The sequence below is a fragment of the Mesocricetus auratus genome, unplaced genomic scaffold (genome assembly GCF_017639785.1).
Source record: "Mesocricetus auratus isolate SY011 unplaced genomic scaffold, BCM_Maur_2.0 Super-Scaffold_100007, whole genome shotgun sequence".
NCBI lineage: Eukaryota > Metazoa > Chordata > Mammalia > Rodentia > Cricetidae > Mesocricetus > Mesocricetus auratus.
This window is the reverse complement of record NW_024429191.1, coordinates 35,595,805-35,617,334: the sequence shown is the minus strand read 5'-3', so window position 1 is coordinate 35,617,334 and position 21,530 is coordinate 35,595,805. Positions and strand designations below refer to the sequence as shown.

The 21,530-nt window shown below is 40.8% G+C and overlaps 1 long non-coding RNA gene across 1 annotated transcript in view; it reads right to left on the bottom strand.

The window, feature by feature from the left end:
- LOC121141341 overlaps positions 1 to 21,530 on the bottom strand; it is a 52,373-nt gene that overhangs the window by 15,908 nt on the left and 14,935 nt on the right. Inside the window, exons 2-3 of the long non-coding RNA XR_005878224.1 lie at positions 20,611 to 20,663; positions 3,755 to 3,843 (exon numbers count right to left, since the gene is read on the bottom strand). This is a non-coding gene — a long non-coding RNA (uncharacterized LOC121141341). The remainder of the gene's footprint in view (positions 1 to 3,754; positions 3,844 to 20,610; positions 20,664 to 21,530) is intronic.

Sequence of the window (21,530 nt, the reverse complement as noted above, 5' to 3'; positions counted from 1 at the left end):
TGGGGGTCTGGATGAAGCTACAGATTTTTTTATTTTTAAATTTAAATTAGAAACAATGTTGCATTCTTGTAGATCTGTGAAGGTCTCACTAGCGCCAGATCTCTCCTCCAACTTATAATGGCTCCCTCTTTTATGGTATCTCCCATCCTTTTCTCCTGTATTCTTACTCTGGCTCAACCTTCACGCAAACTGGCATTAAGGCTACCTTAAATGCCCTCTCATGATAATGAGAATGATGACTACCTTATATGCCATCCTAGAACTCTCATCCAGTGGCTGATGGAGGCAGAGGCAGACACCCACAGCTCTGAACTAAATTGAACTCCTGGAACCCAGTTGCAAAGAGGAGTGATGACCAAAGGAATCAAGATCAGCCTGGTGAAATGCACAGAGGCAGCTGACCTAAATAAGAGGGAACACATGAATCCCAGACTGATGACTGAAGGGCCAGCACAGGACTGATCCAGACATCCCTCCCACTGAACCTGGGTGACAGAGAGGAGGCCTTGGCAATCTGTGGGACCTTAGAGAGTAGAGAAGTATTTATTCCTGGCATACAGATGGACTCTGGGAGCCCATACCATGTGGAGGGATGCTCTCTCAGCCAGGACACATGGGGAAGAACCTAGGCCCTTCCAGGAATGATGTGACAGACTCTGAAAATCCCTCATGGAAGCCCTTGCCCTCCTGGGGGAGCAGAGGGGAGATGGAGTGGGGGTGATGGGTTGAGAGGATTGGGGGTGGGGGAGGAAGGGATGGAGAGGGAACTAAGAGTGACATGTGTAAAAAGTTAAATTTTTAAAAAAGATGAAGCAAAAAATGAAAGAAACAAGGTTGCTTTACATGTCAATCCCAGGTCCCTCTCCCTTTCCCTCCTCTCACATCCTCCTACCCACTCCCCTAAACCCCTCCCTCAATCCCCACTCCTTTCCCCAGGGAGGGTAAGGCCCTCCATGGGGGTGTCCATAGTCTGCCATTTCATCCAAGGCAGAGCCTGGACCCTCCCCCAAGAGTCCAGACTGAGAGAACATCTCTCATTGTGGGATGGGCACACAAAGTCCATTTGTATGCCAGGGATAGGGATAAATACTGATCTACTACCCAAGACCCCATAGATTGTCTAGGCCTCCTCACTGACATTCATATTCAGGGGGTCTTAATCAGGGATAGGGTTTTTGTTGTTGCAGAATACCAAGAAATTCACAAAAGCATAACACCACCTGTGGGCCTGTCTTAATACATGACACTGTTAGAAATAGTTCCTATTCAAATCTCTACAGTAGTCACAGACATTGCCAGTGTGCTGCTGTTTCTAGTACCCAGCCTAGGAGAACTAATGCAAAAGAAAATGCAGGGCACCCACGGTCACAGACGTACTGGGGCACAGTTTCTGTCCTTGTCAACTTGAACCATCAGCTTCACACAGCTTAAAATCATTTGAGATGGAATCTCAACTGTGGGATGGCTGATATTAGATCGGCCCTCTAGGAGTATTGCCATGATTGTTCACTGACATAGAAGAGACCATCCAACTGTGAGTGGCACCATTCCCTGGACAGTTGGTCCTGGGCTGTATAAAAAAGTAAGTTGAACATGATCCTGTGAGCAAACCACTAACCAGGATTCCTTCATCCATCCTTACTGCTATACTTCTTGCCAGTGATTGAGTTCCTTGGTTAGGAGTAATTGCTGATGCAAATGGACAGTTTGAAATTTCCTGCTTTGCTGAGAAGTGTTCCAGACACATTGTGGCCTATGGACTGAAGATGAATGCCCCAACGTTACAGAGGAACTTTTGGTGACTGTCCAGGTAGCAAGATGTCTCTGTCAATCCTAGTGTTTATATATTATCCTTCTGTGGTCTTTGATGGAGTTGAGGACAGATAGTTATAGTTTTCCTTAGTATGATAAGAGATAAGCTACATATAGAACTTTGGACTCACAAGGATGGGATAGATGATACTTTCTTTAAATCTTGCTAAGTGTAATAGACAAAATATTGTAACTGTGTTCTTACTTGATAACTGTTCTTTTATATATAATTTGACTATGCTAAAGTTAAGACCTTTCTTTTTGTTTAGACAGAAGAGGAGATGATGTGGGAAGTCCTGTGATTATGTCAATAAAGCACTGTTGGCCAATAGGAATCTAGATAGGTGGTACTAGGAGTCCAGGAGACTCTGGGAAGGAGAAACACAGAGAGTCAAGATGTAACGCCATGGGGTAGGAAGCCCGGAAACCTCTCGGGTAAGAGAAATACTTAGATTAACAATTATGGGGTAATTACTTAAGTCAGAGCTAGCCAGTAAGAATCAAGCAAGGCCAACAGCTTCATAATTAATATAGCCTCCTGTGTGTTTATTTGGGACTGGTGCGGCACTAGAACCAGGCTGGCAGAAAGGCTTCTCTCAAAGAAAAAGGCTTCCATTTACAAGTAATGCTATGTAGAATATCTTAAATTTCTTCTAGAAGTTCCTGTGCCCTCTTCCTTCTATCAATAACGAGCTGTGTCCTGTGAGTGTGAGGTAAATAAACCCTTTCCTCCCTTAAGTTCATGTAGGTTAGAGTGTTTTATCACAGCTACAGGAGGCTGCCACCTTCTCCCCAACATTGAGAGTCCTCTTATGTTTGTTTTATACAGTGTCTATAAATGTGTCTCAGGTCAAAGTGGCTTATGTTATGTGTACAGATGTCCATATACATATAGAGCACATATACAAAATCCAAGGATTTGGAGACATGAACAAAAACAAGTAGAAAAAGAGGAACACTGAGTTCTGGGGCCACTGCTGAGTGGTTTGATGCAGCTGAGCTAGAGACAGAGAATAGAGATGACTGTAAGGAAATAGAGCAGTAAGGTTCTCTGTGGTAATGAAAATGCTGCAGACCTAGAGGAACTTGTGGTCATTTTGAAGGTAGCTCTTGTACCTTCTTGCATGAAATACATGGAGACTGAGCTGGTGGCAGACAGAGAGGTTTCCTAGAGACCCAGAGAACATGTAGAGACAGTGGAGATGGCTCATAGCATAAAGAATCTGCTCTGCAAGCATGAAGACCGGAGTTCAATCCCTGGTGCCTACATCAAAAGTTAAATATGGCAATACTCTGTAGTAGTTCCCTTGCTGGGGAGGTATACACAGGTGAGTCCCTGGAGTTCACATACCAAGCAGCCCAGCTGAACCAGTAAGCACAAGTTTCCAGTGTCTCAAAAAATGAAGGTGGGTGGCTCTTAAGGAATGGCATCCAAGGTTTGTCTTTGACTTATGCACACAGACTCATGTGCACTTACACACACACACACACACACACACACACACACACACACACACACACCCCTTTCCAAACATGGCATTGCTCAGGTCTCTGAACACTTAGTATGGCCATCAGAATTCAGTTGCACAGAGTCAGAATTGAGGTTTTCTATGTATGGCTTCTGTACTGGATCAAAAATGTCAATGATTTTCAAAAAGCCAATACTACCTTTCAGCTGATTACCATGCTTACCTGTGATCACTGCAGTTTATTTCATAATGATAAATTATGCAATTAGACATCCGCCACTATAGATATAAACACTACAGAAGCACTGATTATGGCTTTGTATTCCCTTGGTGCTACTGCAGAATCAATTATGCACTATTTTCAATATGACAAACTGCTAGAAAGATTGTGTACAATCCCCCCACCATTTTTGTATTGTTAATTTGCTAAGCAATTATCACCCCAGGCAAGACTCGCTGTTATGGAGACAGACCTTCTGGGATAACTGGAGACTAGGGGTGAGAAGTTTTTTCCAGACTCATCTTTGCTCCACTGTCCTGTAGTCTGTCTCCTTTGTCCCACCTGCTGGGTTGAAGAAAATGCACTATGTCATTTCTGTTTTGGAGAACAGGATGTGAATACAGTCAAAGCACTAAAAACCATGATTTCTTTTTCTAAGTCTTGAACAGAATGCTGCAGCTAGTCCATGCTTGCCATAGGATTGCTTTTATTATTTTACATATATTTGTTTAACCTTTTAAGATTTATTTTGATACTTTTAATCCCAGTCCCTGAAAGAGCTTTTCAGTAAATTCTCATCAGACCCTCCATGAACAGCAGAGGTATACAGAGGTAGATAGAGTCTGTGTTGGGGAAGTCCTGTTATTTGCCTGTGCATTTGTCAATAAAGTACTGTCTGGCCAATAGAAAACCTAGATAGGAGGGACTAGGAGTTGAGGAGGATTCTGGGAAGGGGAAACACAAGAGAGTCAACATGTGACGCCATGGGGGTAGGACGCCAGGAACTATTCTCCGGTAAGAAACATACTTAGATTAACAATTATGGGGTAATTACTTAAGGCAGAGCTAGCCAGTAAGAGACAAACAAGGCCAACAGCTTCATAATTAATATAGCCTCCTGTGTGTTTATTTGGGACTCATGCGGATCTAGAACCAGGCTGGCACGGCAGAGCCCAGGCGACTGGCGGGGGATAAACCAAAGCGGCTAGCAAAAGAAAAAGCTTCTCTTGACATAATGGTTGTCAGGAGTGGGATTGAATTTTCACGCAAAACAACAAAAGCTTTAAAGGAATTTTAGAAACAGAAGAACAGAGAGAAGCACAGATTTTGGTAGCAGCAGTTTTCTCAGGTGTGCTCTGTTTTGCCGCAACAAGCCGAGACTCACTGGCGTGCTTACTGGAGTCTTCCTGACTCGGCATTAAAAAATTAAAAAAAATCAGCCAGCAAGGTTGTTTTAAGAGACTCTACTAACAATTTAAAGGTGTGTACGTACAGCTGGAAGTGGCAGCTTTTGCTGGATGTCAGCATGGACTGAGGCAGTAAGCTGGAGTCATGCTTATGCCCGCCATCTTGAAACGGCAGTTTAAAACAGGCACGGTTTTACAGATAAGACACGTGGCCAGAAAAACATAAAGATTTACAGTAAAGTCAGACTTGGATAAAGAAAAACCTCTAAAGATTTACAGTGTGTTTAAAAATATACGTGAGATTGAGTGAGAAAATGAAACGACAAAGTGGTAATTAAATACAAAAGCCGGCATTGTGGTGGCGCACGCTGGTAGGATTTACTCCAGAGGCAGAGGCAGGCGGATTTCCAAAGAGAAACCCTGTCTCAGAGAAAAATAAATAAAAGTAAAATAAATAAAGTAATAATAGATAAATAAATAAGCCACGTAAAGATGGAAAATACACAGAGAGTCTGGATACTGTATGCTATTATGTTTTTCAGGTTTTTGATTGCTAAGGAAGGAACAGCTGCTAAAGTACACTTGATTATAAATGCTGCTGAATTAATTCAACTTATATCTTTTGAAAATGCCTTGACTTCAAAATTTAAGTATAAGGATATGTTACTCGGAAAAGGAGTTTTTATTTATGTTTCTACAGAAAATGAAAAGCAGAAGATTCCTTCCAGGCTTTTGTGGTTTGACGAACCAAGACCCCCGGAAGCAGTGGACCAGGTGTTCCAACAATCGAAACAGCGAAGATGATGCAGTCTTACAGACCCCGAAAATATGGACTTATACAGGTTTCTGAGTTTTGTCATGATCCCCATGGTATAAACAGCGCCCCCTTCCAGCATGAAGCAGTTTGGAATGAGCGACATCCCAATTCCCATCTTGTTTATAAATCTTTGTTTTCATTTAAATGGGTTGTTTATAATTGGCTAGTGATCACAGCCAATCTTTTTTAATGGTAAAAAGGGGAATTATGGTATGGGTATTGTTTTTCATTTATTGAGACAAAATCAAGGTCAATTTTGTGATGCTTATATTTCTCCTCTTGATTAAGTATTGTGCTTATACTGATCTTTTACAACGTAATGCATAATTGAATACAGACTATAGTTACTTATAATAGAATTTCTAGTTACATAAGTTAGGTTTCTAGATATACAGAAATATATTTGAGATGGACAGTCTTCAAACCTCTCAAAGACCTTCAGAACATGGCATTTAAAATGGTTTAGGGTTTGTCTTGACAATGAGAAATGTCTGCTCCTGGCAGCACCAATTACGTCTGAGAGGAAGATGGGCATCGAAGAAACTCGTTATAAAGTTTGCTTTCAACATGGCAAGATTAGCCATTTGGGCAAGAAACTGCTCTTGCCTAGATTGTTTGACTGTTGTTGTATCATCTGGACATGCAGGACCCACAGAAAAGTGACTACTGAACTCAGTCTTACAGGGTTCCTGCTTGATGAAGAGTCTACGAGACTTTCTGCAGGACAAAGAAAAATGACTGACAGACTGCCAACGCAGATGGACAGTTTGAAATTTCCTGCTTTGCTGAGAAGTGTTCCAGACACATTGTGGCCTATGGGCTGAAGATGGATGCCCCAACGTTACAGAGGAACTTCGGGTGACTGTCCAGGCAGTAAGATGTCTCTGTCAATCCTAGTGTTTATATATTATCCTTCTGTGGTCCTTGATGGAGTTGAAGACAGATAGTTATAATTATAGTTTTCCTTAGTTATGATAAAAGATAAGCTACATATAGGACTTTGGACTCACAAGGATGGGATGGATGATATTTTCTTTAAATCTTGCTAAAATATTGTAACTATGTTCTTACTTGATAACTGTTCTGTCATATACTATTTGACTATGTTAAAATTAAGACCTTTCTTTTGTTTAAACAGAAAAGAGGAGATGTTGGGGAAGTCCTGTTATTTGCCTGTGCATTTGTCAATAAAGTACTGTCTGGCCAATAGAAAACCTAGATAGGAGGGACTAGGAGTCGAGGAAGATTCTGGGAAGGGGAAACACAAGAGAGTCAACATGTGACGCCATGGGGGTAGGACGCCAGGAACTATTCTCCGGTAAGAAACATACTTAGATTAACAATTATGGGGTAATTACTTAAGGCAGAGCTAGCCAGTAAGAGACAAACAAGGCCAACAGCTTCATAATTAATATAGCCTCCTGTGTGTTTATTTGGGACTCATACGGATCTAGAACCAGGCTGGCGCGGCAGAGCCCAGGCGACTGGCGGGGGATAAACCAAAGCGGCTAGCAAAAGAAAAAGCTTCTCTTAACAGTCTGTGTCTGATATTTTCTTCTGTTAAAAGTAATCCCACAGCCAGGTGGTAGTGGCAAATGCCTTTAATCCCAGTATTCAGGAGGCAGAGGCAGGCAGATCTCTGTGAGTTTCAGACCAGCCAGGTCTACAAGAGTTAGTTCCAGGACAGCCTCCAAAGCCACAGAGAAACCCTGTCTCAAACCCTCTTCCCCCCCCAAAGAGTAACCCTACATCTCACATTATGCCAAAGCTAGGCCTTTGACACTGTGAGCAAGCTCAGCTCATAAGTACCTGCTATGCAGACATGGGAACCTGGTTTCAGATCTCTAGTACCTAGGTGAAAATTGGGTGCCATGCATCTGAAATCCTAGCACGTGGAGGCAGAGACAGGCAGAGCCTCAGAGTTTGCTGGTCAACCAGCCTAGCTGAATCCATGAGCTGAAAGGTGATCAAGGAAGACACCAGACAGGCATCTCTGGACTTCACATGCATTTTCATACATCTGCATGTACATAGCAATACAAACATGTACACAGAGACTTGTATATATACAGAGAGTGTGTGTGGCAGGAGAGAGAAGAGGAAGAAGTGAAATCAAATCTGTGCCTGTCTTGAAGAAGTTACACATGACTTTTTTATGGTTTATTGTATCCTAAATTTCTTGTTCCCTTACCTACTTGAGGAAACTAACAGAAGTAGTAAATAATCATAGTATATGCAGGTGGCTTATGATTAGAGGTGAATAGAGGATATATATGAGATTAAGCATTGAATATCCTGAATGCTGAATGGTTTTCAGATTATTATAAATTACTAGACCTACTGTGTGCCTCTCTATCTAAAAGCCTAGATATGGATTGGGGAAACAATCTGTAATATTTGCTGCTCATCTAAAATTCAAACCAAACGGAATGCCACCTGTGTTGTTTCTAATGAAAATAACATGGTTGTTAGGGTGATGGGCTATGAAATGAGTCAGGTGACTTCTGCAACTTTTGAACTTACTAAATCACTTGTGAGCCTCAGTTTATTCTTAAGGAAACCCACAAGACAATCTTTCACATACTTGTAGAGAATATTACATGTATGTATGTCTTGAGTGCCTAATAACACATAGTTTATGACAAGCCTCTCATTGGTCCTAACCTGTTTTCTTCTTTTGAACTCCAAAAAACACCAGACTACATAGATATATGCATGACTAATAATCAGTTCACTTATGACATGTGATACATGTATGATATTCTTACAGACATGTATGTACATAAAGCATACATGTGTGATTATTCTACCCAACAAAAACCTGGTGTAAATGCATGTAGAAGAGCAGGATGTATTACTCAAAGTGCCTGAGGATCATTGAAGCAGAAAAATCAAACTATGGAAATGCAAGCTATTATTATGCAGTTAGGTTTCATGATCCGTTGAGAAATAAAAAAATCTGGGCATAATTTAAGAGATATTTTCTTTGCTGGTAGCACAGCACAAATATATTTTCATTCTGACAGACTTTTTTCAAGTTCTGTGAACCCTGAACAACTCAAATAAATCCTGGCAGCCATACTCCCATATACAGAAACCCAAAAACACTGTTTTCTTACTCTTTTTCACCAATCCAATCAAATTGATCTTTTATCTTTTTCGTCCTTGCAGGAGCATGTGGGATTTCAGGAGAATATTTCATTTTGCTACCAGCAGAGACTCAGGAAGGCTGCCTCTTCACCACTGTCACTTCTATTGTTTAGTTACTGATGGTGCAGGGGACGGGATTGCACACAACCTAACCTCTAAGCTCCATCATCTCTATTTCCAAACTAGAACAGGTGTTTAACAGCATCAGCTTTTTGAAAACTCAGACATGGAAAGAGTGCTAGTCATTAAGTTCCAGTCGGAAATTGCTACAAGTGAGACAGCAAGTGTTGCAACCATTAGATAATGACCAGTGGTTTATTGCAGTGGTCACCTAAGTCTTTAGTATTCAGTTTAATTGCTACATAAAAATGACCTAAGGTATTCTAGAGATTAGGGTGCTTTTAACATTTCACCTGATTGTGGATTTGAAATAACTATGAATGCCAAAAAGAAATACAGTTTTATTTGTTCCATTGACATGGGTTTAAAACCATGATATAACATTAACTGCAGAGCAGCTAAACTTCAAAACTTGACAGAAGCCTAGGGAAACTGACTCCTGAATGTATTGTGTTTATCTCAAACCCATAGCAGTGTGTTTCATGATATTTTGATGTACATAAATATATATGTTTGTGTATATATATATATATATATCCCTGGAATATGATATGAAATTGAACGTTTCAACTTTACTGGGAGACCATTTCATCTACACACTTAACCTCAACAGTTTTATACTCCATAATCTTCATAAATTGAGGAACAAAAACTAAGACTCTTAGGTTGAGAATGAAATACTCTCTGTTCATGAGTCAATGACTATTCTTTGATTGTATTTGGAGGTTCAAATGGTGACCATGGGCAAGTGTCCATATAACTTTGCTTTAGGGTCTTGGAGTTGTGGTTCTCCATGGTGTAAGGGTAAAGGGAGCTGGTTTGGGTATTTAAGAGCAATCTTTTAAAGTCTTCAATGATTGATGGGGTAAATTTTCTAGAGTAGTCAACCCATTTTGTATCTTTATTATGTCATTCATTTCTTATCTGTGAGACAGTGAACTGACTGAATGTGGACCTCCCCACAGTTTTTAATTTGATTTTATTTGCCTTAGATTCTCTGTTCTATAATCAAACTGAGTTCTTCATAAGTCCAGGGTTTGAGGGGGGGATCTTTTATAATATTGGATAAAGATCAGGATTTGTTGATTGTATGCATTCCATTTATAATCAACCTTAACAGGTTCATCTGCAGCTACATTTAATAAATAGTTCATATCACAGCATGAAAGACTTCCAGGGATTCTAGTTGTTGGGTACTAGAGACATCTTGATTCAATTTTATGTCAATACATGGAAAGCACATTTGATTTAGTATTGAAACACTGACATAAATCCCATTTCCACTATGCTCTAAGTCCTCTTGAGCAACAGAGCTCAAAGACTGTTTCCTTCCAATGGAGTTTGAGATGATAGAGTCAGAACAGGTACTCCTTGGAAACTAATTGGCAAAGATATGCTTACAAGTGTTCAAAGACTGCCAATTAAGTTTTAGAATACAATAAGAACATCACAAAGCTAGAGGCAATCAAAAGGATCATTGATTAAATGGATAAACAGATGAGGCCTGTCCATAAAATTAAATTCTGCACTTGTTAATAATGCAGATCTCAATGTTGAGGAGAAAATGAACTTTCCAGAATCCTTCCTGTTGTGCTGTGCTAGACATGGAACCCAGGGTCTTATGCATGCTATTCAGGTGCTAATACAACTTTAAATGGAGGAAAATGGTATATCCATGATACTGTCTTAAGTAAATGAAAATGAAAGTCGAATGTTTGTAGCATATAACTGGTGAAAACTGTGAGAGTATCTGGTTAGAAGGAGTGAAACAATATGGAGCACTTCTTAGCTCTTCTGAGCTCCTAATATGCTCCAGGCTCTGTTCCAAACTCAACATTCATGAAAGAGTGCTCATCCCAACTTTCTGTTTGTTGGTGTTTGTGTATTTACTCAAGTGTGTGGGTGAACCTGCGGTGGGTGTGTCTATGCTCACACATGAGTTCATGTGAAAGCCAGAGGTCAGTCATGATTATCTTCTTAGATGACTCTCCACCTTAAGTCTTTGAGACAGGGTCCCTCACTGCACCCATAGCTCACTGATTCTAGTAGAACAGGTGACCGACAAAGACCAAGTGTGCTCTTTCTGTTTCTGTCCCTCCAGATCCCATTAGCACTGTGGTTACAGATGGGTGCCACCATGTCCACTTTTAACATGGGTGTTGGGGAGCTAAACTCAGGTGCTCAGTCTTGTACAGCAAGAACTTTACAGAATGAGTCATAGCCCTGATCCACAGCTTTGTTGTCAAGCTACCATTCCTAATTTACAGCTGAGAACACTGAAGTGAGGTGGTGTGGTTCACCTGCCACTTTGCCCTTGGCTCGACCATCATCCTGGAGGTGAGTGGGCAGAATACAGTAAGACCACTTACTGTGCTTCCCTGTAGCTTAAATATCTTCCCCAAACATGTTACTCTTAGAACTCATTTACAAATGAGATCATGTGCAGGGGAGAATTTTGTTTTATAACTTGCTGTATTTAGATAAATGATAAAATGCTGAGATGCTCGTTATATTAAAAAAATACAAAGTTGTTTTGCATATCAACGTCTCTTAGCACAGTCTTTGCTCGGGTAAAGGAAGTCGAAAATAAGACAGTTACATCTCCAGCATTTACTCACTTTTTCTCCATAATGTGGCTCATGATTACTCTGCAGATGGGGTCTGATTATCAAATTGTGTATCTTCCAAATCCCACTCATATCAATAGCACATGAGACAATAACTCCCAAGTGGTGTCAAGGCCCCCATCGTCAGAGCTACTGCCAGCAAGCATTTGGGCCAAGAATAAGAATGACAAGTGTGCACACTTCCAGCTTTGCAATCAGTATGGAAATGAGTCAACTTATAGATGCTGAGTGATCTTATAGAAAGGGCTCCAGCTGCAGACAAATGCCAAGCCCAGGATGATCAACAGAGCGGAGCCTCTGCGTGCTCTTCCCAGCTGCTTGCAGCCAAAAAGGGTTGGCAGCAGGGCAGCCTTGGCAGGATTGCTGCATTATTCTGGGCTGCAGGAAATCTTCAAGTTCTTATTGTCATCCTTGAGGAACTGAAGGTTAGTCTGGGACTGCTCTGAGGTAGAAACAGAAGCATGTGTAGTGTGCAGAAGGTGCAGGTTTAAAGCCTGCTGGAGTTTCTACATGGTTGAATTCACCGGTATATTCATCTATGTGAAAATGTATTTGGGTATATATTTATTAAGCAAGTATTCTTTGAATACCCAAAGGCCATTCTTCTTGCTGCAATCGGAGGAATTGTTTTACAATGCAAACTCAATTATGTTCTTCTTTCCCTAAAGCTCTCAAGAAGGTTTATGTAGCTCTCAAAATAATCTCAATGTCTCACCAAAAGTCATGAGGCACAAAGAATATGACCAGTGCCTGTGTCTGCCCAGGTGGCTTGTGTCACTCTGACTTCTAAATGCCTTCTGGGCTACATATACATCCATTCCCTGTCACAAGATGGTGCCTGCCCAGGGCTTGTATTTAGTTTCCTCCTCCTCCTGGCCCTTGACTTCCTTGCATGTGCACCATGTCTTAGCTCTTCTGGCTTTTCAGAAGGGCCTGTATTTTTCAAGTTGACACCATGCCTTCTACACAATTTGTTCTGCCACTGCCCATGAGTCCCTGAAACACCCATCTGTTTAATGATCCAGGGTGTGATCTTGTCCAGACTGAGTCAGAACAACACTTAGCAAGTTGGTGGAGGAGGGACAACAAGAGAATGACCAGACCCCACCAGGGAGGTGCTCTAGTACAAACTGTCAGATCCCTGGCCCTACAGCTTTCATAATCCAGGAAGATCAATGGAGAGAAAGCAAATCAACATTAGGACATCACCATTCATTTATCCTGATTTCAACCTTCTTAAATCCAAATCCCCTTTTATAGTAGTCTTTTGAATTCTGGTATGAAGTTTACAGATGTTCAACTCAGCTGTGACCAGTACTTTCATAAAATCAGATATAATATAAAGTAGATGAAATCCATCTGTGATAAAATCATATTGTTTAATATTTCAGAATGGTTATGCTAGAACACATGCCTATCCATAACAAATGTGTTTGGAGTTGAGAGGAACAAGACAACAAATGAGCAAGAATCAACATTTGTTCTTATACTTTGAAATCACACAAATACATAAAATGGTTTCTAGGGACAGTCACAGCTACACATCAGACTGACACATGTCATATGAGTAGGGCAAACACTGAAAGTAGCTCTTTCATTGGATGCATGTGTGTTGGTTTTCTGGAGCTCTGACAGTCATCTGAGAAATAGTTTAAGGCTCACAGTTTCAAAGGATTTTGTCCATGGTTGCCTTCCTTCCTTACTTTGAGTCTAAGGGGGACCAGAACATCACAGCAGTGGGAACATACAACAGAGATGGCTGCTAACTTCATTGTGGCCAGGAAAAAGAGAGATGGGGCGAGAACAGACGGAAATATAAAATCCATAATTTATCAATTAATAGATCCACAGAAACAGGATATGCAACAAAAACTAGATGAAATGGATTTGTGTTTTAAAATTTGGGATAAATTACCAGATTCGATTTTCAAAGGTAAAGGTGACAAAGGTGACAGTCACACATGCACACTGCTCTCTAAAGCTAGGGATTTTTTGTAGCGTTTTATGGAACACTGCCCATGTCTGAGCAGGTTTGAACCTGTTCCAGCTAATGGTCAGCAACGCTACTGTTTGTTTGCTTGTGTTGTGTAAATCATAAACTCTTCCCAGAAACCTAGAGTTTATCCTTTTGTAGTTGATGGTGTGCCAAGCACAATGCATGGCAAAGGGGATGGAGGACAAGGAGTATTTGTTTAGAGCCCCTCCGAATCACCTAGTGGTTGGATGGGGTATCTGTCTGCATGCTAGGGTGGGGCTTTTAATCTGCACGTTTCACAGGTGCCCTGATGCTGCTGCACCTGCTTCTCCAAACACCACACTTGGAATCACCAGGTCAGAGCACAGTGGTGTCTTTTAAGTGTGGGATCCACATGGGCATGGGTCTGAATCTACTGTGTTAACTGATGACTGGGTCTCTTGGGGCCACTCACCCAAGTTTAGAGTCTCAGGCTCTCTGCATTTAGTTCATGCAGAAAAAAAATCATGTTTCAACAATGGGGGCAAATTAAGCAGCTCACAGGCTGTTTAAGTAGCACAATATGCTTGCCCAACAGACCTGTGTGTGACTGTATGTGTGTATGTATGTGTGGTATGTGTATACACATATGAGAGTGTGCATGTACATGTATGGGCCAGAGGTCAGTCTTCAGTGTCATTCCTAGGGATCCATCTATGCTGTGTTCTGAGGAAACTCTCTCCCTATCCTGGATCTCATCTATTAGCCTAGGCTGCCTGACCATTGAACCCCAATGTCAGTCTGTCTTCGCCTCCTCAGCTCTGAGAGTACAAGTGTGTGTAACCACACAAAGCCTTTTCTGGAGATTGAACTTTAGGAGCTTGTGCTTGTAAATTCAGTATTTCCATGACACACCTATATCCTTTCCTTTAATTAATTAATTTATTTACTTTGAGACAAGGTTTGGCCATGTAGCCCAGACTGGTCTGAAACTCACTTTGTATCCCAAGCTTGCCTTGAATTATCTTCCCTTTTCATCCTCCTAAGGGCACCATGGTGTTAACAAGCCTACACAATTTACATTATCTATCTTTGTGGAACTCTCTCCACCAAGAAAGGTTCCAGGGTTACTTAAAGATAATATTAATATGGGATGTGAGTGATGAGGGATTCCAGGACACTTTCGGTGTAAGGCTTAATGGTTTATCTCTAGATCTATCTGAATTAGAAAGGCCACTCAAGTGCCCTTCAGAGTTGGTAATTAGAATATTGCTGAAACATCACTGTATTTCTGTAAAAACAGCTCAATTTGTCTAAAGCCCAATGTTGCTGTATGTTGGGGGTATGTGATATACAAACAAGCTATCAGAGACACCTCTGGCAGACACCTGGGCAGAGACTCTGACTCCGGGCTGTTCAATGAGTTGGATGAGACAGAGATTAAAGAAGGATTTTCTTTAAAGTAGCAGTAGTGATAGCCATTTTTTAAACAGTTTTTACATCTCTGTGCTGCAATGATGGTTTTGTTTGAGTGTCACAGCATAGCAAACTCAGACACTGAGTTCAGGAATCTGGTCTTTTCTGTCAGCTCCAGAAGGAGCCACCTATATTGTACTCTCTTGTTCCTGAGGAAGAACTCCATGGTGACCTGTCTCCCTGCTAGACCTTCCATGTTTCTGTGAGTCTTCATGACAACTTTCCAAGCTGTCCAGACCTTCTTCAGGACCTCTCTTGACCAGGGTCTAATCTCCAACACAAGGTCACTTTGGCCTCGGTCAGCATTTAGGTAAGGAGTTTATATCCATTACCAGAAAGCTCAAGAGATTTCCCCCTCATATGAAAGCAACTCATATGCCCCTCTGAGCCAGTAGCTCACCCCAGGGACCTTTAGGACACTCATCTGAGGAAACAGAACCAGGAAACTTTATGGTTTGTAATAAATCCCTTAGACCTTTAAAAAAAAGTTGAAACCCAGAGAGGTTTAGAATGCAGTGATGTCACCTGTATCTAACTAAGATTTGTCTACTTCATATTGTGTATTGTGTCTGATATTTCCATTTAGATTTCACTGGGCTCTGGCTTGAAGGCCATAGCTCCTAGAGGCATCACTATTAGAATGTGCATCCATCTATCATGAATACTTAGCCACTGTGTAGTGCCTAAGTAAAAAAGACTTCATGAATGTGTGTGTAGGAGAGCATTGTCTCGTCTAAAAGAAAAAAGAAAACCAACAAAAACCCTAAGACCTAGGAGACAATGAACTTTTGTTTGTACATTAATCTGTCATCACAATAGGTAGCTCTGGATCACACTAACTATTAAATAGGGATGCAAAGGTTAACTACTGATATCTGTCTAGATGAATGTCGCAGGTGTTTTCTTTGGTGCTGTAGGAGGAAAACCCGATTCTAGGCTCTTGGGAGTACATGGATGTGTATTAAACATAGTCCTGCTTGAGCAGAGAAGAGAGTGGTTACTGTAGGCTGGAATGAATGTGTTTTCTGGAGTAAATGTGCTTTGAATTTGCACTAGTAGAAAGGGGATATTCCAAGCATTAGGGGTGAGGACCAAGGTATAGATGGAATAGCTGTACTGTTCTTGGAGATAAGAAGAAATGCAATAGAAATGGGGACAAGGAAAGGCTTGATTGCTATGAGTGATGTCTAAATAGAACCAGGGAGTACAGGAAGTCTTCTGTGAGAGCCACCACCAAGGTACAAAGGTACAAAAGTATAAGATACAAGCTACAAGGTACAAGGTACAAGGTTCAGGGTACACGGTGCAGGGTACAAGGTATAAAGCCCATTTCACCAGCAACTTTCAGTGAGAAAGAGGCCATCTCAGACAGCCCATGTGGCAGAAGCATACATAGTATACCGGCTGAACCAAAGAACAGAATGTGAGAAGGGAAAGGAGATGAATATAATGCCATGCTTTTTTTCTGACTAGCAGTCCAAGAAACCTCTAAATAAGTGTGCAAGTGTGAAAATGCACTGGTGTATTAGGAAGTTGTTAAGTAACAGTAAGATTTTATTGCAAGACAGAGTGTCCTTGTCCATGTATTTAGTGTAGGCAGTAATGGCACCAACAGTTGAATGCTGGTTCATGGAGGATCTGAATCCTTATGTAGTGTATAAGCAAACAGACCATGTATCTGTGTTACTAATATTTCAGAGGTTAGATCTTAGGAAAAACTGTCAGAGAGGTTTTTCCTGGGTGATAAGAAGAAAGAAAAGCTAGAGAAACAGTGTGTCCCTAGTCCACAGCAATGGCAAATACACTCTGTCTGGTAGTGGCACCCAAGAATGAGCCAACACATTAACGTCCCAGGATGGTTAGTGCAGTCATTACTTCTCTTGTTCCTGTGAAAAATACATGACAAGACGCAAGTTAACAGAGGAAAGGTTGATTTTAGCTTATAGTTCAAAAGATACTGTCCACTGTGTCAGTGAAGGCATGGTCGCAGGATACTGAACAGATAATTCACATTGTGTCCATCATATAAAAGCAGGGTTCTGACAATAATTGGAGTTACTATGCTGAGGTATAACCCAAATGAATCCTTTCCTCTCTAACTTGCTTTTGGTTATGGTGTTTAATCACAGCATTAGAAAACCCAACTAAGACAGGTGACTGCATATTTCTTCTCAGATAGCATTACCTACTCCTGGGCTAGAGATCTCTCCCCCTGTTTAAATGGCTATATAACTGACATGTTTCAGAGCCTGCTTGGGAGATGTCACTAGTGGGTCACTATGTCCATAAAATGTGGCTTTTGTGCCACCCATACCCACCACCTGAGTTATGCTTCCTGTTGCTGTGAAACAACATTGTGACAAAAGCAACTTAAGGGAGAGCCTTTTTGGCTTCTTGAGCATCCTGAGCACTGTGTTACAGGACAAAGGGTTCATTGTCAAAATCCGCCATGACATTTAATCCCAATTAATGTCCTAAAGGAAATTTTATCCTTCTCTGGTGTTCCAATTTTAAGTATTACAATTCTTAGGAAAACTCCAAATGCCTTTTTAAAAAGATTTATTCTATTTTTAAGTATGTGTGGGGGAATGGTATGTTTAAGTGGGTTCAGGTGCCTGTAGAGGTCAGAAGAGGATTCCTAATACTCTAAAGCTGGAATTGAAGGCACTTGTGTGCTAGAAACAGAATTCAGATCCTCTGCAAGAACAGTACTTGTTTTTAACTGTTTAGCCTTCTCTCCAGCCCCAAAAACATCTTTAAAAAATTCCTTCCCAATCTTGGAAAGACATACAGGGAAAGAGACCTATTTCAAATCCTGCTCTGTAATGCTTGTGTCCTATAGCCACTTACTTAACATATTTGGTTGTAGTTGGTTGACATTTTAATAATTATTTGACATGTTCTAGTTTTTATTCTGTTATGATGATAAAATGCCTGACAAAAGTAAATTTGAAGAGAAAGGGATTATTAGATTTACAATCATATATTACAGTCCATCATTGAGGAGAAGTCAAGGACAGAACTCAAAAATCTGCTCACATCTAATAGTCAAGAGCCAAGTGAAACAAATACATTCAGGCCTACTTGCTTGCTTACTCTAGCTAGCTTTCTCCTGTTGTATACTTCAGATCCCCATTCCAGGAAATGATGCTGCCCACAGTGGACTCAGTCTCCCTACATCAATTAACAATCAAGATCAATCCCCCAACTAAAGTCAAGTTGATTTAGATCATTTCTGATTAATATGTCTTCCCTGATGACTCTAGGTTGTGTTAAGGTGACTGCTAAGTTAACCATCACATGATATTATGGGTAGCCAAGACCAAAAAAAAAAAGCTGAAAAGGTTAATGAAAAATAGATATTATCATTAAAACCAGAGTCTACATGCAACCGTGTTCATGGTAGGTTAAATATTTTGCTCTACTTTAGTCTAAACTAATGATGATAGCTTGAATAATTTTGAGTTGAAGAGGATTTCAATGAAGATTTATTTTATCTATAATTACTGCAAGTGAATATATATCCATGGATGTGAAATGACACCTCCTGCTTTCCCAGGGACCAAGAAAGATACTAAACCAATGAAAGCTTCAAGAGAATGAATCAACTCACAGAATACAAATTTATGTCAGGAAGGAAGCAGAAGTGCATCCCCCATTCTGAAGAAAAGAAGACACTTGGCAAGAGTGTTAATTACATGTCTATCACACAGCCCTCTCTGCCATAATTATTTCCTTATACTTCCATCCTCTACATCTGCCTGCTTCCTTTCTCTAAAGCACAGCTCAGCACGTAACAAATCTGCCTTTAAAATCCCCAATGGTTCCTTCTTCTCCAAGTTAAAGCCTTGCAGTGTAGGACCAAACACTTTCAAAAAATCCAACTGCACTCCTTGTTTTCAATCTTTCACTTGTCTCGTTACTCTCCTAACTGCATGGAAGCATGATACTTTGTGGTTTTCCATATCGTTCTGTATGTTCCAATTGCTACCTCTCCCTCCATTGCTATCCTATAATTTCCTCATGCACGGCACACACAAATCTAATGTCTACCTGCCAATTATGACCAAATTAAAATATTACTGTTCTAAATGCATATTAAAATTCCAGAGTAAGATTTGGAGAGGGAGGTCCACATTTGAGAGCACTTGTTTTTGTTGCAGAGGACCCAGTTCAATTCCTACTACCCACACAGTGGTTTACAATCCCCTGTAATTCCACTTCCAGGGAATCCAATGCCCCCTTCTGGCCTCTGTGGACACCAGACACAGACATGATGCGAATACATATATGCAGGCAAAATGTTACATACACTTAAATAAATCCTTAAAAATAATCACACGCCTTTAATCCCAGCACTTGGAAGGCAGAGGCAGGCAGATCTCCGTGAGTTTGAGGCCAGCCTGGTCTACAGAGCAAGTTCCAGGCCAGCCTCCAAAAGAATACAGAGAAACCCTGTCTCGAAAAACTAATAATAATAATAATAATCACATCTTAATCTGGGTTAGTTTACACATCTACATCTGTGTCATCTGAAACACCATTAACTCAAGATTCACCTAGATTCAGGTAGTCAAATGGTATCAAGACTCTGCACCTAATCTTATTAATTGATTTAATTAAGTGTGTGCATTATGTATGTGTCTGCAGTGCATGTATACATATATGTGTATGTTCATTACCATGGGCTCATAGAAATCAGATAAGCACATCAGGTGTTCTAATTATTCACTCTCTTATTCTTTAGATACTCTCTTATGTAATGAACCTGGCAATGAGCTGGATTCTAGCTCACCCCAGCAATCCTCCTGTCTCCATCTCCCACAATGTTGGATTACAGGCTTTAAACTGAAGTCCTCATGACTGCATAGTAAACCTCTTACCCACTGAGCTGTTTCCCTAGCCCCAGAAATCTGTACTTTTCCATCTCATTGTTTTTTATGCTTTGAGAAATTTTGAATCGCCAACTTCTTTTGAGATATAAAAATGGCTGTTGAGAGCTTTGACAGTGTGCTTTACTAGCTTACCATCGCAGCAAATGAGAAAACCCATTTGCCAGTGTAGCCATGCCTGGGTAGGGATCCCACAATGACTTTTGGATCACACAGTCATCTGGGAGATAATTTTCAGAACTGAACAGTATGGTACTCTAAGCAGCTAAGTGAAGTCTAACATTGGGAATGGGGTCACTTTCACCCATAATATGCACAGAGAGAGAGAGGGTGACAGCAGAAGGAAAAGCAGGGCCTCTGAAAAGAAGAAAAAAAGGGAAATGCCTGGTTGGCTAGCACAGATCTGAAGGTATACCTCAAACTTTTCTTCTAGCTGGAAGTAATATCCTATTAAAATCCCCATGGCTCTTTTCCAAGTGCCTGCCTCTCACTTTGCAGTGATCTCTGCACACATTTCATTTTCCTTGAGCCCTTTGAGATTCTAGAGAAGGAGCATAGCTCTGTTCATTTTGCTTCCCACTGCCTAGCAGGATGTGTTAGTCTGTTTTGTTTATTTTCTTTTCAATGTGGAAATAAAAGTTGCATTTAACTTCTTTTAATCCCCTTCAAACAGACAGTATAAGTCATATATAAGTTCTTTTCTCACATTGAAGATTTTTGATTCTGCTATATAATCAAGGAGTTGTTGTTGAGTGGATGAATGAGTGTACATAACAGAACATCAATTATCAACACTCCAGTCCATCACCCAAATGATCCCTTTAAATTCAGTCTGATGGAGAATGGTTTCCCACACCAGTCTTATACAGCAGGAGCACATACATACCCGGTTGTTTTCCCGTTTGCAGTTTCTGTGTGGGACGAATCAGAGCCAGAGCCCTGCGGAAAGGAGAAAATCAGAGCTCACTTTATCATCTCATTGAGAGAAGAAGCTTAAAACAATGGGATGATTAGACTCTGAGAATGTGAGTAAGAAGTGACGATGGGAACTGGTAATAACTGGGAATGAATAAATCATTAAATAACTACCTAACTGGCGTGAGTGCTAGGTCAACTTCGGTGGGATATGTTGAATAATTATACACTTTTCCTTATTTAATCTTGCAATGATCTTTCAAACTCCAGTTGTTCCCCTCTTCTGTGAAGTGGGAAGATCTCAGGCTCAGAGAGGTGAAAGAGTTTGCCAGAGGTGACTCAGCTGCTGGCCATCTGTGGATCCCATAGCGTTTGTTCTGAATTTAAAGCACAAGTCCTCAAACCATCATGGCCACTGTGATCAGAGATACCTTGGATCAGTGTGTTCTAGTTTGTTCTGGTGATTTATGCAACCACATAGTTCCTCTTTCTGAGAAGGGAAGATAAAGAGTTCCCATTTGACATTCAGAGTTGAAGGGTCTGGTTGCTCTAACCCAAACCCTAACCCTAACCCTAACTCTAACCCTAACCCTAACCTTGCCAAAGGGCACACATTGACCAAGCTGGCCCATGAGTCTGTCTGTGCATGAAATGGAACCTTAAAAGAAATCTTTTCCACTGTTCAGAGACTCCCCTTGCAATCTAAAGTTTCATCTGCTGTGACTTAAAAGGTACACCCTGATGCCCACAACTTCTTCATAGTGAATGATTTGTTCAGAGGGGTCCGGGCATGCTTTGGATCTATGTGCTGTGGAGAACGGGATTTATTTGAGGGATTCATGGACTCTGCACATGCAGTAACTCTGCTATAGGCCAGGGGCCAGAGCAACC